Raw genomic sequence first — 4,626 nt, 5'->3', positions numbered from 1 at the left:
ATTATAGGAAAAAAGAAAAAAAATCAGTTGGATTTTTCTACATTGACAAAGAGAAAACAGAGCTGGAGCTAAGAAAAACAATACCCTTCCCAATAGCTAATCACAAGTTTAAATACTTGGGAGTAAATCTAACCAGAAGCACAAAGCATCTATTCAATGACAATTATAAAACATGAATTACTACAAAAACCAGAAAGAAACCTGGAGAAGTGGAAGAATATACCTTGCTCATAGATAGGAAGACTCAATATTGTGAAAATGGCAATACTATCAAAGGCAATTCACATGTTCAATGTAATCCCAACACAAATATCAATTTCATTCTTCAGTGAGATGGAAAAGGCAATCTCCAATTTCATCTGGAATGGAAAGAAGCCTTGAATAAGCAAAGCACTCCTTAAAAAGAGAAATAATGTAAGAGATATCTCACTCACTCCCTAATGTCAAATCCTACTACTCTGCTGTGGAGGTCAAGACAACATGGTACTGGTACAATGACAGACACACAGATCAATGGAATAGAATTGAGAATCCAGAAATCAGCCCATCTACCTAAGGTCAATTGATTTTTGACAAAGAGATGAAATCAGTTAGTGGGGAAACAACAACCTTTTTAACAAATGTTGTTGGCAAAATTGGAAAACTATCTGCAGAAAACTCAAGCAAGATCCACACCTTACTCTGTACACAAAAACAAGCTCAAGGTGGATCAAGGACCTAGGACTAAAACCAAGGTCTATAAATTTCATTAGAGAAAAGCTTAGAAGAACTCTAGAAGCCCTAATCCACAACTTAAACAATCTTCCAAGCATCCTGAAAAATGTACAACCAGGAGAGGATAAAATAGATAAATGGGACCTTCTAGGAATAAAAACCCTTTGAACATTCAAAAACGTCTTCAACAGGGTAAAAAGGGAAGCCACAGACTGGGGAAAAATATTTGGTACTAACAGCACCACAAGAAGATAAAGGTAAACAACCCAATTGAACAATGGGCACAGGATATGAACAGACACTTCACCAAAGAAGACTTTCAGATGGAGAACAAATTCATGAAGAAATGTTCAAAATCCATAGCTCTTAAGAGAGATGCAAATCAAAACAACGATAAGATACTGTCTCAAAATTTAACAGAGCAGTAAACAACAAATGCTGGCAAGGTTGTGGAGAAACCGGAACCCTTATTCACTGTTGGTGGGAGTTTAAAATGGTTCAACCACTATGGAAAGCTGTATGGAGCTTTATCAAAAAGTTCAAAATAGAAATACAATTTGACCCAGCAATTCCACTACTATAACCTAAGGAATCCAGATCTGCCACCCAAGCAGATATATGCTCACCTGTGTTTATTTTGGCTTTTTTTTTCACAATAGCAAAGAGTTGGAAACAACTCAAGTGCCCATCAAAAAACGAATGGACAGAGAAGCTGTGGTATAGTCACACAGTGGAAAAATATGCTGCATTGAAATACAAGGAACTCGGTGAAGCTAAGCACCCTGGGGAGTGGCAGCGAGAGCAGCAGCGAGGGGAGCAGCGAGAGCCCGGGCAGTTCAGGAGGGGCATCAGAAGGGGGAGGCTGGGTGGCAGCGGTGTTGACGCTTCTGACGGGGGGGCGGGGAGATGCTGCTGAAAGTGGTGCTGGTGACGGTGGTGCTCCTGGGGGGCCTTACCGGTTGTGGCTACGTTGGGGGCGACGGGGTCTTGGCGCCTGGGCAGGGGCGGGCGAAGAGAGTCCCGCCGCCTCTCTCTGCCTCGTATGAAGAAAAGGGACTTCAGCTTGGAACAGCTGCGCCAGTACGACGGGTCCCGCAACCCGCGCATCCTGCTCGCGGTCAATGGGAAAGTCTTCAACGTAACCAAAGGCAGCAAGTTCTACGGCCCCGCGGGACCGTATGGGAAATTTGCTGGTAGAGACGCTTCCAGAGGACTGGCAACATTTTGCCTAGATAAAGATGCCCTTAGAGATGAATATGATGATCTATCAGATTTGAATGCTGTACAAATGGAGAGTGTTTGAGAATGGGAAATGCAATTTAAAGAAAAGTATGATTATGTAGGCAGACTCCTAAAACCAGGAGAAGAACCATCAGAATATACAGATGAAGAAGATACCAAGGATCACAATAAACAAGATTGAACTTTGTAAACAACCAAAGTCAGGGGCCTTCAGAACAGCAATTCTTATTCTTTCACAGAATGTCCAGCATCTTTGGGTATGGTTCACCTGCTGCGAAAAACATTCAACAGATTGTGTACAAGATAAATGAGTCTCACCATGAAGATTTGAATACTAGACCTTATTTATGCTGCCGGACTCATTTGTCACAGTTGTTTGTAATGTCTGGTGGGGCTTCATCGTTCTAAGGAGACAGGGAATTTTTTTAAAGCGCAAGAAAGTCACGAGATTACTTTTACTTTTTCTTTCTCTTTCTTGGTTGTTTTCACTTATTTTTTATCAAAGACAACCAGATGTGTATTTGCTCTTCTTCAAGTATACAAATCTTTAAAAACAGCAACAACAAACCAAATCCTCAAAGGACTCTTTATTTCTTATGCAGTGTTAAGTTTTATCCTTGAGAGAAGAGACCAGGGGAAGGGGAATTATGCATTAATTTGAGTAGTTTAGGCTACTGAAACATTAAAATGTGAGTTCCCTAACTTTTATCTTTGGGTTTTGTCAGGGAAAATAAAAACTCTGTTTCTAAGAAGTCTTTGGCAATTAGAAGGGATTTCAATCAAAGCTAATTCTCTTAATAGATCATTTGAAACCATTCTTATCCCTTCCTTAACCCTAAAATCAAATCAATATTAATTGTGCCTTATTTCACTTACAAATTTGAATTATTTTTAGGGAAAGCCCCTCTATGAATTAGAAGTCACTACAGCAGCATTGAGACTGAAGTTAAGATATCCTGTTGACCACAAAACCTTGTTATCATTCTGTACGTATAGAATGCAAAAAGAATATTCAGTGTTACTGCCATATATGTTAATATACACAACCTTAATTAGAATTGAAATGGCCAAATGCATTCCCCCATGTTTTACTATTTAAAAAAATTTTTTTGGAAAAAAATATCAACTCTATCCCCCAACAGCTACCTAATTTTAGGAGTCTGATCCTCATGTCTCAGTGATGTGGATCCATGGGGACATGGTATGGTTGTCAGTATGGGTGTGGCTGAGTGTGTGTGAGAGCACCTTGGAAGGGACTTTTTCTGCAGATACTGTAAATACAAGTACCATTTTAATAAAGCATGTACAATAAACAAAAAAAGAAATACAAGGAATTCATGAAATATTATAGAAAATGGGTGACCCTTGAGGACATTATGCTGAGTGAAATATCCCAGTCACAAAAGGACTAATACTGCATAGTGGCACTGTTGTAAAGTGGGACTGACATCTGAGTTGGGGGTAAACTAAGAAGGGATAAATAATATATACTGCCTTTAAACAGATGAGAGCATTGAAACAGTTGAGGAAGAGTACTATTTAAGAGGAATATATGATTAGGTATTATTGTCATGTGAAGAGTCCAGAATGAAACCTGGAGTGGACTTGGCAGAGGGGAATTGTATAAATGAAATAATATTTTTTTTTTTTTACTTGTCAAAAAGAAAAGCGACCTAGGGTAGAGGACTGGGCAGGGAGGGAAGTGTGCAACCACGAATGAATGGAAATTTAAAAAATAAATAAAATTCAGAGGCTGAAAACAAAACAAAACAAAGAGGCTATGGTGATGAAGGAGGAAGTTTAAGCTGCTCTGAAGGACTTGGCAAAAAATAAAGTCCCAGGAACTGATGGAATACCTAGTGATGTATTTCAACAAATAGATGCTGCCCTGGGTATGCTCACCAGGTTGTGCCAAGAAATTTGGAGGACAGCTACTTGGCCAACTGACTGGAAGAGATCCATATTTATTCCCATTTTAAAAAAAGGTGACCCGACAGAGTGTGGAAATTATCGAACAATATAACTAATATCTCACACTAACTAGCAAAATCCTGCTGAAGATTATCCAGAAATGACTGGAACAGTACATTTACAGGGAACTACTAGAAATACAAGCTGGGTTTACAAGAGGTCCTGGCACTAGAGACACTATCCAATGTCAGATGGATTTTGGCAGAAAGCAAAGAGTACCAGTTTCATTGACTATGCAAGGCTTTTGATTGTGCAGATCACAACAAATTGTGGCTGACCTTGAGGAAAATGGAAACCACAGAATACTTGATTGTGTTTATGCGAAACCTATACTTGGATCAGGAAACAGTCCTCAGAACAGAGCCAGGAAACACTGTTCAGTATCAGGAAAGGAGTGGACCAGGGATGCATCCTGTCTCCATACCTTTTCAGTCCATGTGTAGAGCAGATCATTTGGGAAGCAGAATCATGAGGCAGAATGTGGCATCAGGATTGGAGGTAGACTTATCAACAACCTGCGTTATGTAGATGACACAACCTTGTTTGCTGAAACTTAAGAAGGTCTGAAGTGTTTGCTGTAGATGTTCAAGGATTATAGTCTTCAATATGGATTGAAGCTTGACATCAAGAAGACAAAAATTCCCGGCGCTGGCTGAAAATCGCCTGTGATTTCATCCATAGCCACTGGTGAGAGTCAGC

The 4,626-nt window shown here is 39.7% G+C and overlaps 1 pseudogene; it reads left to right on the top strand.

The window, feature by feature from the left end:
- Nucleotides 1-2,137, top strand: part of LOC102843591 — an 11,390-nt pseudogene extending 9,253 nt beyond the window's left edge.
- The last annotated feature ends 2,489 nt before the right edge of the window (nucleotides 2,138-4,626 follow it).

This window comes from Elephantulus edwardii, unplaced genomic scaffold, assembly GCF_000299155.1.
Source record: "Elephantulus edwardii isolate Elephantulus edwardi_28Jun2011 unplaced genomic scaffold, EleEdw1.0 scaffold00178, whole genome shotgun sequence".
NCBI classification, from domain to species: domain Eukaryota; kingdom Metazoa; phylum Chordata; class Mammalia; order Macroscelidea; family Macroscelididae; genus Elephantulus; species Elephantulus edwardii.
The sequence above is the reverse complement of the archived record's forward strand: the minus strand, read 5'-3'. Positions and strand labels throughout refer to the sequence as shown.